Genomic DNA, 14,858 nt, shown 5'->3' with positions numbered 1-14,858 from the left:
CAAACCTCCATCCTTACTCATCACACTACCCAAATACTTAAACGTACTCACATTTTCCAATTCCTCATCATCCAACCTCGCTGTACATTCACTGACTTCACCTCTCTCAAAGACCATCACTTTACTCTTCCCTACATTCACCTTTAGATTCCATTCCTTACACACTCTCCCAATCTCATCCACCAAGCCTTGCAGCTCCCCTTCGTCTTCACTCAACAACACAGTATCATCTGCAAACAACAGTACAGGGAGTTTCCATACACTATCCTCTCTCACCAGGGCCACTCCAACATCCACTACCCTACCTTGTACCTCTTTTATTACCCCATCCATGTACAGATTGAACAACCATGGAGACATGACACATCCCTGTTTCAACCCAACTTTCAATGAGAAAAATTCACTTAGTTCACCATCCACACGCACTGCAGCCTTCGCACCATCGTACATACTCTTCACAGCATTCAACAACTTCCCATCTACTCCATATATTCTTAACACTTTCCACAATCCTTGTCTATCCACCCTGTCATATGCTTTCTCCAAATCCATGAACGCCGCATACAACTTCTTTCCCTTCTGTAGAAACTTTTCCACTAAAGATCTATGAATGAATATCTGATCTACACAACCTCTTCCCTTCCTAAAGCCTCCCTGTTCTTCTCCAACTAATTTCTCTGTTCTTTCTCTAACTCTGTCAATAAGTACCGGTATCCTACCATACACTTTTCATATTATACTAAGAAGACAAATGCCCCTGTGATTACCACACACTTCTTTTTCCCCTTTTCCTTTGTACAAGGGAATAATTATACCCGACTTCCAATCCTCCGGGACTCTACCTTCCTCCCAGGCCAATCTGCACATCTTCCACATCCATTCTACTACTGTCTCTCCCCCATGCTTCAGCATTTCACCACACACTTCATCAATTCCTGGGGCTTTCCCCGATTTAACTTTCTTCATTGCTTCCATAACTTCTATCCTACTGATTTCTTCCTGTCTTCTCACCTCCCTCCTTCTCCCAACCATTACCCAGCCACTTATACTCGCATTACTTCCATCCTCTATGTTCAACAATTCCTTAAAGTGTTCTCTCCAACTGCTCACTTATTCTCCCTTCTCCATTAGTAATCTACCATTTTTATCTTTCACTCCCCTGCTAACTTCACTTCCACCCTGTCTTACTCTTTTCACCTTTTTCCAGAACATTTTCTTACAGTCCCTCCACATTACTCTCAAATTCCTTCCAAATTCCTCATCCACTCTCTTCTTACTCTTACTAATCTTTTCACCTCACTCTTTCTTTCTACATATAACTCTCTCTTCCGCCTCTCAACTTCTTCCATGCCCCTATTTCTCATCCATTCATTGTATTGTTTCTTCTTTTGTGCCACAGCCTGTCTCACCTCTTCAGTCCACCACGCTGTTCCTAGCACCCCCCCTCCGTCTTCTCTTCCTTCCACACACCACATCACATGCTGCACATATTTCTTCTGTAAATATCCTACACACACCTTCCACGTCTCCCATCTGCTCCAATTCATATTTGCCCAATCGTTCCTCCACTTCTCTCTTATATTCTGCCTTTTTCTCATCCTCTTGTAACCTTTCCACTCTCCTTGCAACTACTCCTTCCTCTCGTCTTTCCCTTCTTCTATTCCTCCATCTTATTTGCATTCTAATTCTGGCCACCACCAAGTAGTGGTCAGAAAGTCCACTCCCCCAGCCTTTATAAGCTCTTGCATCCATTACACATCTTCGCATCCTTTCATCCACACACACACATAATCAATCATTGCCTTCCTTTCATTCAGTTCACCACCCACCCTTCTCATGACTCGCCATGTATACCTGTGGATCATTTTATGCCTGAAGAGGGTATTGGCTATCACCAACCCCCTCCCAGCACAAATGTCCACTAACGCACTCCCATTCTCATCTATCTCAGCAGGCACACCCCACTCACCAACTATTCCATCCACCATCACATTCCCAACTTTACCATTCATATCACCGATAAAAAATCCTCTCTCATTTCTTCCAAACTTTTCCATGCACACTTCTATATTTGTCCAGAACTCTTCTCTCACTCTTCTAGCATGATCTTGCGTTGGCGCATACACACACACAATCGCCCACATTTGTATTACAACTTTCAACTTTACCCACACAATCCTTGACCCAACTGATCCATACTGTCTTATGCTCTTCTTCCATCTTTTACTCACAACTATACATACTCCTTCCTTTGCCCTCTCATTCTCACCTACTCCTGCACATATACCCCATCCATACTCCCATTCTCTCACACTTTCTCCTCTCCATTTTGTTTGTTATTCCACATAGATCTACTTTCGCACCCTCAAGCACCTGTACAATGACCTTATATTCTCTTGCAAGTTATTCATTTTAGAGGGATGGCATGGTAAATTATCCTGCCCCTACCAGGTGTGCTTTATTGGAAACATCATGTGTTGACTGTAAAAACAAAAACAAAACGATGTGTTGAGTTTTATAAATCACTACGGTTAGGCAGGGTTGTGGAGTCGGTGATAATATTTCCTGACTATGACTCTGACTCTAGAAATTTTACAAGTACGACTCTACCAACCAACACATGTTCTCTATGTGCCATCAAGTGGGTTGGTGGAGGGTTAGTGTCCCTCTGTGTAAAATAACTAACCCAAAGTCAAATGGCCACCTGTTACTGGATTATGGTGTCTGGCAATAGATAGTTGATAGACTAGTACAGCATCCTTGAGTTAGTGAGTAATGTGGTGTGGATGGTTTTTAGGTGTGAAGGGTTGCAACTGCTGATGACTCTCAACTCTGGGTTTGTCCATCTGTTCACCAAGTGAGCCGCCATCCATGACTGGACTGCCATAAACGGTAGTAATTTACCTTAAGTCGTTGAGGAATCAAGGTGGGTAACACTGTCATTTTTCATTACAGTAAATCCTTGATATAACAAATTAATTGGAGGAGGGGTGGGTCGCTATATCTGAAAGTTCGCTACATACGAGGTTCAGTATTTCCGAGGGCTTACCAAACCAGTTCCCTATGTAAGTGGAGTCGTTCTGTCCAACATGCTACCTAAAGTAATTCAGTGAAGTTTTACATGGAGAATTCAATGGTTTATGAAGTTGTACATGTAAATATAATACTGTATGAAGTTGTACATATAAATGCAATATCTATAATAAGAATACAGTATAATGTAGTACTGTTGCAGAACGCTTACTGTCCCAGGAAGGGATGCTGTTGTCACTGTGGGCTGATTTGCGAACTTCCCCCTCATTTAGCGACCTTTGTTCGCAAAATCCAGGAAGCTCGGTCGTGATTTGTCTGTTCGTTATATCCGAAATTCGCAATACCAGGCGTTGGAATGTGAAACAACCGCTCTTACCAGCCTCACACTTCATACTGAGCAGGCTCCTCCTGCATACTGCAAGACTCTTCTGATGACGTCACCACTTGCTGCGTAACAAGTGTGTGCGCGCACACGCACACTCTAACAGCAATGTGCACTAACACTCTCTTTCTCTCTTCTTAATTTGATGAACGATTCCAAGGACGAAGGTGACTGGATTATTGGCGTCCAATACATAGACTTTTGTTTAAGTGCCATTAAGACCCAGTCTGTAGCCACATACAAATATTTGGTGTCCCTTGAAATACTATAATCCTTCTAGTCCCAGCTGACTGGTGCACATAGCCGCTCAGTCGAGGCACCTTTCTTGGTGAGACAGTCAGCCAGTTGTTGTGATGTGTCCATCCAAGACACTTCATCAATCCCCCCTCGCTCCAACATGTCTTGCAATGCAGCAATATCGTTGTGCAATCTCCTGTCTTCAACGTTCCTGCAGGAGTAAAGGGCGTCCACCAAACTCTTGTTATCGATGAAACACTTGATCTTGAAATCTCCACACCATCACAGAATTTGGCAGTTGCATGTCCTGCTTCATAAATTTGCCACAGGCAACCTGCCCTCTTAAATGCCCAGAAAGTTTTTTTTTTTTTCCCCACATCCCCTGGGGAGGGGGGAAAGAATACTTCCCTAGTATCCCTGCTTGTCGTAAGGGGCGACTAAAAGGGGCCTTTTTGTCTCCAGTCCTTCTCTCCTTATTGTCCTCTTCTACTTTTCTGTCCTGCCTCTCTTCTTGATATTTCTGTGTTTCTTCTGGCCTTTATTTTCCCTCTACTCCTACAGTGCCATATTATGAGTTGGTGCTAATTCTTTGCTTTTCCTTACTTCAAATCACTTCTTGCAGTCAGCATTCAACATTTAACTATCTGTGTTGCATATGTACCAAAATTGAGAGTTTTTATAATATAGTTGGAATTGCCAGGCCCATGCGGGACTGGAGTGTATTGGTGTTGTGATGAGGAGAGGTAGATTGAGGTGGTTTGGACATGTGGAGAGGATGGGGGATGATAATTAGGTGAGGAAGGTGAGAAGTGTTAATATTGGGGGTGGGGTTATGAGGGGTAGACCAAGAAAGACATGGGACGAGGTCATTAAGTGTGACCTTAGGGTTAAGGGACTGAACAGGGAGGCTGCAATGGATCGTGCAGCGTGGAGATCCGCCATTAGGTGACCAAGGCCGACACATGCAAGCATGTTGGAGCCTTTAAAAACGAAACGAAACGATGCGGTAATATGTTTTATGATATACTGGTACTGTTTCTGTGTGTTTCTGCCGTAGTTATTCATTTCGGATTGTACCATGATGGAGGTGTGTGTGCAGTGCCTTTGAAGGGAGTGGATTGATGTGTATATACACCGTAACTGCACAGGACAGCCCTTCGGAAATAATTGCGTGCCTGTGGTTGATGGGTCTTTAGCCAGACAGACTGAGGTTGATCTACAACAACCAAGAGGTATATAAAAACATCAATAATGTCCAGATTGACTCTGTTGGATACATTTATGTGAAGCTACAGAGCGTGGTTAATGTTTTTGGCGTATCTGATAGAGCCAAGATTCCGGGAGCTTGAATAATGAGTGAATGGAAGCGTTGCCCATTGGATTGGGCAAATTTGGGCTGGCAGGACATTGCTACTCCTCACTCTGCCGTAGGGTGGGAAAGGAGGTCCAGGTGATGATGATGATGATCTATCTATCTATCTATTGCCAGACACCATGATCCCGTTGATCCCGTACGGGGTGGCCATTTGACTCTTGATTTATTTGTTTTACAGGGAAGGGCACTAACCCTCCACCAATCCACTTGACACGTAGGGAGCATGAATATGGTAATTATTTTTCTGTACCAGAATATAGTTTTTATTTTTATTTTTATTTTTTTATTTTTTTTTTGTGAGGAAGAAGGAACCAAAGGCCACGAGCCCACAATTATTGTTCCTTCCAAGAGAAAAACAAAATTCAAGAGAGAGCCAAATTCAAGATCTGATCATTTCGAGATGCCTGGACACACTGCGTTTGAAAGACTGGAGATCATAGGAAGCAGGAAATACAAACAGAGGGAGACAGTTCCAGAGTTGACCTGTTGCATAAATGAAAGGCTGGGAGTAACGGTTAATTCTTGCATTAGAGAGTTGGACAGAAATGGGATGAGAGTTTGCTGCAAGACAGGTGCTGCGTGCCCGTCGTAAAGGTGGAGGAATGCATGCAGACAGTTCAGAGGAGCAGAGACCATTGAAGTAGCGATAGAAAAGAGATGAAGACGCAACAGTGCGATGAAGAGACAGAGGTTGAAGGGAGTCAGTAAGAGGAGGAGAGTTAATGAGACGAAAAGTCTTAGACTCCACCCTATTGAGAAGAGCTGTATGTGGGGAGCCTTCCCACACATGAGAGTTGTACTCCACACAGGGACGGATAAAATTCCTGTATAGAGTCAACAGTTGTGCAGGTGTAAAGAAGGATCGGAGTCGGCTTAGCACACCCAATCTCTTGGAAGCAGATTTTACAAGAGATGTAATATGATCTTTCCAAGATACATCCCAAGTAAGTGAAACCCCAAACATGTTCAAGGATGATGCAGGATTAAGCTGAATATTATTAAACATTAGTGTGTATACCTGTGGAAGTTTTTGTTGGGTTGATAAGTGTAAAAACTGAGTCATTGATGCATTAAAAACAACCAGATTATTTTTACCCCAGTCAGCGATATGAGCCAAGTCAGACATTAGGTGTGCCTTAGCCTCATCCCTTGTTTGTTCAAGTAACTGCTGAGATGGAAGTTGTGGGAACCAAATAGAAAGGTGAAGGGTGGAGTCATCAGTGTATGAGTGGATAGGGTTAGATGTACAGCTTAGAAAGCCATTGATGAATAAAAGGAAGAGAGTTGGTAATAGGACGGAGCCCTGAGGAGCACCACTGTTGATAGATCTAGGAGGAGAACGATGGCCTTCTACAACATTGGCTAAAGAACGACCAGAAAGGAAGCTAGAGATGAAGGCACAGATAGAAGGATAGAAACCGTAAGAGGGCAGTTTGGAAATTAAAGATTTATGCCAGACTCGATCGAAAGCCTTTGAGATGTCAAGTGCAATGGCAAAGCTTTCACCAAAGTCCCGAAAGGAGGATGACCAGGAGTCTGAAAGGTAGGTTGGTAGTGGGTGTGTGCTTAGTACCAGCGTACTTTATTATAATGCCCAGTCCAGGTGAAGACATAGCATAGATACCATGTACTGTATAGCTTTCTCTTTGCATCACCCTTGTTGGCTAAGCATTTTATTTGTAATCATGTGTATGCAGTGTGCTGAGGTAAATGTTTTTGGTACTGTTGCAAGAGGCAGACTGAGAAAGACTTGGGACAAGGTCATAGAGGGTGACCTCACAAGTGAGAGACTGATTAGGGAGGCTGCTGGATATTGAGCAGTGTGGGGAGAGCAAGAGTTTAGTTATCATTCTGCATTATCTGCATATTTTTTAAAATGTGTGTGTGTGTGGTTATTGTACTTCAGCAGATGTAAACACAGTGGCTCACACCAAAATTGCTCTTCTCACAGTACACCATCCATCTTTCAGGGGATAGGGAGTTGAGGGATGTTTGTATAGCCAGGGACTGGATCCACTACAGCTTCCTTTTACGGGATAAGGAGGGAATTGAGGGATGTTTGTATAATCAGGGAGTGTAGCCAGCTAATTATGTGAGTGCCACTAATCACAGCCATCAGTTTGTAGTCCCCAGGTGTATTAAACAGACAGAAACCATGAATTGGGGTCACAGACTTTAAGTAAGGCACTGACATGCATCGTGTTTTAATTATGATAGTTCTTTCACCTTGACCTGGCCTAGATTTCAGCCTCTTGTAGCTTTATTTCATTCAGCTCTGACAGAAAAAAGTGTTGTGACTCAAAATCCTTTCCATGGCACTTCTTTGTGACTGGCATTGTACCGTATTATTTCAGCTCAGTTTCAAGGTGATTTTTCAATTTCATGCCAAGTTTGTAGTATAAGTAATAGTAGTTGCAGCCCCCGGTTCATTGAGCAACATGAACCGAGTGGGCTGCAGGTGGAAGTTCCTCTTCTGCAGTCCACCATTACATCAATGCCACCCCATGAAGGCTGCAGGGTTATTCCAGGCCAGCTCACCCCAAACCTCCCAGTTCATGCCGTCAATTTTCTTGGAAATATTCAGGAAAATGCTTGTATTTGTTTGTGGCCACCCCTTATGGGATTAGGGCATTTGGCAATAGATGGATAGATAGAACCATGCAAAATCTTGCTGTCTTCAGAGAATGTTATGAACTTAACCAGAGACTGAAAAGGTTAATATATAATTTTCACTATCAGGTTAGAGTTGACTCAGCCGTGGAAACTGCCATGTCATTGTATCATATCGTACATAATGGCTCCAACATGCTTGCCTGCGTCAGCCTTGGTCACCTAATGGCGGCTCTACACGCTGCCCGATCTCTGGCAGTCACCATGACAATTATCTCCACTGTCTAGTAAGTACCTGAATGTGGTTGCATTTTGTTCAAGACTAAATCTGGGGGTTTGCAGGCTGATGTTGCCCTTCCCCTGCAGTCCACCATGCTCCTCTTGGGGTTTAGGAAGTTAGGAATGTTTGTCTATTGGCACCACTGCATGAAGACATTCCTTTGCAGTACCAGAGTGGTTTTATACTCCATATTATTGACTAAGGTGCTCATTATTCACTTTATCATATTTTTCTATTCTCCTGCATTCTAAACCCTACCTTACCCTGTCTTTGGATGGGAAAAGAGGGAGGGATGATGGTTTTCTTGCAGGTAATATTACTTTCCAATTGTTTATCATGTATTTTCCCCTGTGTAATATAAGTCACCATATTTGCCTTAGTTTCCTAGCGTTATCAGCTTCCGTACCTTGCCTTCATGTATGATCATTTACTATATCCATCCATCCTCTTGCTCTGTGAGAGAGAGGGGTGTAAGTTGGGGGAAAGGCAGCAAAATAGCAAGGGACAGGGTGACATGGAGGCAATTTGTCTGTGGCCACCCTTTACACGATTATGGTGTCTGGCTGTAGATAGATAATTATGATAGGTTCTTGTCCTACCATGCCTCCTTTCACCTGTAAACTCTTTTCACCACCATATCTGCATCCATTCTCTCCATATAATTATTTCTGTCTAATGTCACACTCGTTAGGAGAAACACATTGAGGTGTTTTGGCCATGTGGAGAGGATGGAGGGTGAGAGACTGACAAGGAGAGTGTATGTGAGTGAGGTGGAGAGGGAGGGGGAGGCTAAAAATGAAAAGGAGGGATGGAGTGGAGAGGTATGTGAGGGAGGTGGGTGTGTGGGCTGGGAGCAGGCCAGTGAAATGGTGGGGGACAGGGCAACATGGAGGCGATTTGTTTGTGGCCACCCCTTATGGGATTAAGATGTCTGGCAATAGATAGATAGACACACTCTTTAACACTTACATCACCAAGTTTCCTCACTTCGTATATAATTTTTACCTCAGTTGTTGGCTGCTCCAAGAAGTGTCTCAGCTCCATGCCTTTTATAAAACTGACATTTCATCACTCTTACAAGAATTTGTAAGCCCCAGCCTCGATAGTGTGTCCTGTAGTGCTGTGTTTAGGAAGAAAATTGGTAGATAACGTAAGAGTAGATTGGAGCTTGAAGTCAGATGATTTTTTTGTCTCAGAAGGAACAGCTAGTTGGTCAGGGATGGGAAGGATACATTTGGTGAGCAGTTTGTGTCATAGGATTAACTACCAGACTCACACCTCAAGCTTATGAACCAATTTAGGAAGTAAAGAAGCCATGAAGTCAAGAACCTTTATGTAGTGGAGGGAGGTGTGGAAATTTAAAGAGTAGGGGGGGGTAGACTATCTATCTATCTGTCTATTGCCAGATGTCTTAATCCCACAAGGGGTGGCCACAAACAAAGCACCTCCATATTGCCCTGTCCCCCACTATTTCACTGCCTTGCTCCCAGCTCACACCCCTCTCTCTCATATGCCTCTCCACTCCATCCCTCCGTCTCATCCTTGGCCTCCACCTCACTCACACACTCTCCTTGTTAGTCTCTCACTCCATCCTTTCCACATGGCCAAACCACCTCAGTGTGTTTCTCCTTAACGCTTCCTTTCACATCCACATCACAACACTCCTTCACTTCCTCATTTGTTTGTCTCTCCACGAGACTCCTCATGCTTCTCTTAAATAACTCATTTCTACTGCTCTCACTCTTGATTTCCTCTAAACCTGGAAAGCATTTACAACACTGGATGGTAACTTTATAACCAACCAATACGTGTTCCGTACGTGGCAACAAGTGGGTTGGCGAAGGGTTAGTGCCCCTCCTCGGAAATCAGCTCCTGTAACTAAAAATACGAACATGGGAGGTAGACAAGTAGACAAAATAAACTTAGGGTGAGTTACTGAAGATGGCAATGAGTACAGTATGGAGTAGAGTAGAAGCCAGAGATGTAGTCTGGCTGAACAATGGAACCCCTAGGTATAAGGTGACTTTGTGATGGAAGTATGAAGTGAAAACAGGTCAGAATGTAGTGCTTGATACATAGCAGAAAGGTAGAGTGAGGGAGAAGGAAGGTAAGAGTTAGAGAGAAGAAAAGATGGAGTCAGGGAGTTTACCCATTTTTTGAGCTGTATTCCATGTCCCCTTTTTTCGATAAGGGCTAAGGCATTGCCCCTGGGTAGAGGACCTTGTTTTGGAGCATATAGCTTTTTATGACCAGGTGCCCTTTCTGATGTCTACCAGTGACCCTTGGGTGGATGCGAACCTCTGACCCTTCAATCAAACCTCAACACTCTTAACCCACTGAGCCACAGCGGGTACATTCCCCCCCCCCCCACCCCCACCCCCTGAAGGAACTAACGAACAAGACAGGTGCCAGAGGAGGGGGGGGGGCACATACTGTACTGCTGTATTTGTGGATTTGGGGAAAGCATTTAATACAGTGTCATGGTTGACAGTAAAAATGGGCTGTGGAAAGACAGGTTAGTGATGCAGCTGCTGTATGAAGAGGTAACTGTGTGTGTGAGAGGATGGAGGGTGAAGCAAGGAATTCTGTGAGTGGGGTGCATCAGAGTTCTGTGTTGAATCCTATGCTGTTATCCTGGCACTTAATGTCATTGTCAGTTAGTTACTAACTTGGGAGCTTTTATGTACTGATGAATTATCTTTGAATGCCGAGAGTATTCAAAGGGCCAGAGAGAAATACAAGAGGTGATAGGATGAAGTGGAAACAAAGGAACTGAAAACTAATGCTTTACTAATAAACAGAGGTCATAGTCAGTTGGTGTGAGTAAAGTAGAACAGGGTATTGTGCCTTCTGCTGTGTGCAAAAATGGGGAGGGAATTCTGTTGTATACAGGGTATTACTGAATGGCACTGGCAAACTTTGGGAATAAATCCCTTATTGAAAAACAAAATCACATTATTCTACAATGATATGGGGAAAAAAAAAAAAAAATGAGCCACTGATGAGATGCAGGACATGAAGTGAAAACAGTAAAGCAGGTATCACACGGGGACCCGTGAACGTTTTGTGCAGCACAAAATGGACGTCCAAACTGAGCTTGGACGTCCATACCCTATCACACGGTGGACGTCAACGGCCACCTTCTTCTTCTTTATTGAGTTCACCCCACGCGACTGGGAGGTCACTTCCAACTCCCTGACAGATGACGTGTTTATCAACAAGAACAATGGACGTGAACCTAGATTGTGACTTGCAATGGGTGCTGCAGTCCTAACCCTGCAGGAAGAGGAAGAATCCTCTTCAAGAAGACAAAGGAGAGGGAGAAGGAGGGCACTGTGGATGAGAGAATGGCTTCCACGGAGAGAAGTAAGTAGCCAGTATAGAAATCTGCGCAGTACTGCTTTCTTCCAGTATGCCTTTCCAACGTGTGCGGGCCTTTCTTGTAAACAATCAATCCACATTCCATCATTTTTACCACATTTTGGTATATATGAAAAGTTTCTGTGACAGAAATATTAAAACTACAAAGTTTACTGACTGTTTTGAATTAATCATAATATAACATACCACCTCAACTGACTACAGAGTTCAGGATAGCAGACGACACATGCTACATGTAAACTCCATAGAGAAGAAGGAGACTACCAAGTCATGGATGTCCACGATCACCATGGACGTCCATGAATGGCTCTGGCGGCCTTCCACCCGTGGACGTCCATGACCCTCCTGCGAGGGTAAATTTGGATGTCCACGGCCAGTTTGGACGTCCACGAGTCTCCCGTGTGATAGCCCCTTAAGTGCCGTACCAGGCCAAGCCTATGGATACTTAGTACCAATCCGAACACTGGTGCCTCGTCCCTCACCCCGTCCCCCTCCCGCTTCCACTTGTTATACCCATGTGCTGTCCATAGTTACGGTCGAATGATGATAATACTGTACATAATGTTTACTATGGTGTATAATAAATAAAACATTGAGTCCTTGAACAGTTTTATTATTATTGTAATACAGTTATTACATGGCCATTTAAAGACTGTCTATCTATCTATCTGTTGCCAGACGCCTCACTCCCGTTTGGGGTGGCCGCAAACAAATCGCCTCCACGTTGCCCTGTCCCCCGCCATTTCACTGCCCCGCTCCCAACTCACACCCCCCCTCTCCACCCCATCCCTCCATCTCATCCTCGGCCTCCCCCTCCCTCTTCCTCCTTCCACCTCACTCACATACAATCTCTTCATCAATCTTTCACCCTCCATCCTCTCCACATGGCCAAACCACTTCAGTGTATTCCTCCTAACGCTTCCTATCACATCCACACCACAACGCTCCTTTATATTCTCATTTGTCAGCCTGTCTCTCCATGTGACTCCACAGGCTCCTCTTAAATAACTCATTTCCACTGCTCTCACTCTTGACTTTTGTCCTTCCAGCAACGTCCAAGCTTCACTTCCATACGTTAGAGTTGGTATCACAATACTGTCATGTAGTAACTTTTTCACTTCCATGCTCACCTCCTTGCTTCTTATCACTGCTTTCAAAGAACCAGCAACCTTTCTTCCCTGCTGTACCCTTTCAAGCATTTCACCCTCCTTTACTCATCACACTACCCAAGTACTTAAACGTACTCACATTTTCCAATTCCTCACCATCCAACCTCGCTGTACATTCACTGACTTCACCTCTCTCAAAGACCATCACTTTACTCTTCTCTACATTCACCTCTAGATTCTGTTTCTTACACACTCTCCCAAACTCATCCGCCAAGCCTGTAATAAATCGTGGTGTAGTACACAGCATACGGTTGTGACCTGCTCACCGATGCAGATATGCTACCATTTCCACATTAACTCCCAGCTCTCTGACATCAGCATAACATTCAGTATGGTAGCAAAGTAAATGGAATATGATTCTGAAAAATAACAATCAGTATTTCTAGCAATCTCAGTGTCTGTCACTGAGAAATGATTTTGTTAATTGTATCATAATGTTTGACATTAGGGGAATTAAACAATCCCTGCCAGACTAATGTAAATACATGAAAACAGACTCATGTGCGTACATTACAACAGGGGTTCCACATGTCTCCCTCCACCTTCATTATATACTTGACATCACCAGAGTGTGGAGAATTCAGAAGAATTAAGTTCAGGAACACGAGAGCAAGATAAGTCGTTGCATATGTATACACAACAGCCACCTTTGGCTTTGAAATGAGTATAGAGAAAGTAGGAGGATACAGAAAAGGGTTTGCTGTCGGTTGCCTCAGACAGCTGAGTCTCTGTCAGAAAAAGAAGGTGAGGTTTATAGGAGGAGAGGTGGTGCTCAACAGAGTGAAAGTTAGATGAAAGGCCGCGAATGTTGCAGAAATGAAGAAGAAGAGAGTCAGACAGTGGTTCCAGGCACCTCGAGTCGTCACCGGGAGAGGGGCAGATGGCGGGGGCATTTATGGTCCCCCCCCCCTGGGGACTCCGAGGCTTGATTAATAGACGCCATTTTTGTTGATTTTTGAAAGGGAAGTGTAGTGTGTACTGTGCATGTAGTTTGGTGAAGATAGTTAGAGAAATTTGTACTGGAGAGCATGCTGGCCTACTCTTTGTGTAACTGAGACACTGAAAAAGTTCAGCAAAGGGGGATGGTCAGGAACTAGTCCTGAGGGCTGATGAAACGGGAGCTCCAGCACTCCCTGTCATCAGCTTTCCATCCACCTCGGGAGTACTGCCCTGCTCGACTGGTGCTACAGTCTGCTCCTCAAGAAGGCTCTAGCATTGTGTACTGGCATTCATTACCATACACGTGCAGATAAAATCTCGTTCACACACACACACACACACACACACACACACGATCTCCCTTTGGCCAGCAGAGACAAAGGGAAAAGTACTAAAGCATGTGTTCTTTATTCATTTTGATTTTTTGGTATGTACACATTACACACAAATAATCTCAGCAAATAATGATGTTTTGTGTACTGAAATAAGCTGTTTGCCAAGGTCTGTATAGTTATAGTAGTAGTTGTAGACCTAGGCTTATCTCAAATGTGCATCCAGTCAGCTACAGGCTGAAGTGGCCCTCCTGTCAGGGAAATAGGTAGGGAGTTGAGGGATGTTTGTACAGCCAGGCAGTGGAATTCACAGGTTATAGAGTGCCACCCCAAGAATGCATCCCTCTAATCTTTTAAACTCATTGTGTCCAGGCATCTCAAAATGAACGGATCATGAATTTGACCCTCTCATCATATTTTCGTTGAGCTTCTAGCCGTTAGTTCCTTCTTCCTTACATAAAAAAGAGAGAACACCAGTCTGTCACAAAACAGTCCTTCATACTTTTTCTGTCCCCTTTCTGCCCTGTTTGCCCTGTAATCATTTATTCCTATCACCAGGGCTCTTTTTTTATTTACTTGATTCATTTCCTTATATGCTGCTATCAGAGGCACATTTTGGTGCTCCCTTAAACCCCTCAATACATTTTTCTTGAATGAGTAGCAGAGTGGCTAGCAATACTGGTAGAGAGAGAGAGAGAGAATAATACAAAAGGTAAAATGAGTACCTAGGAAAGTTGTGTGGTTACCCAGATGATAGAGTGCCCTTGTATCCCAGGATGGTTTAGGAAATGCCACAGACACAAAGGTCAGTTGCACAGAGGAGCACTGCAGCATAATTATCTCTGTATCTATCAGACTGTCTGTCAGGCTGTCCGTTTATTCTTCTGTCAAACTTCCTGTTTATCTACCCAGCCATTTTTTGATCCATTATTGCCCCCAGCTTTACAAACAGATAGGGAGCTGTACTTGGTGGCCAGCTGAAGGGGTCGGAAGGAAGGGGAAAAGCTAGGACAGAAGGAAATAGCTTACCAGTAAAATGATCGGGGTTGGGTAGGAAGTGGTGTTCCATAATTTTCAAATACCCCCTCTAAAATATGGAGATGGTCTGTCTGAGTGAGGA

Source organism: Coenobita brevimanus, chromosome 111 (assembly GCF_032717465.1).
Source record: "Coenobita brevimanus isolate Jiangsu-jjx chromosome 111, ASM3271746v2, whole genome shotgun sequence".
In the NCBI taxonomy this organism is placed as follows: Eukaryota; Metazoa; Arthropoda; class Malacostraca; order Decapoda; family Coenobitidae; genus Coenobita; species Coenobita brevimanus.
Note: the sequence above shows the minus strand (reverse complement) of the source record.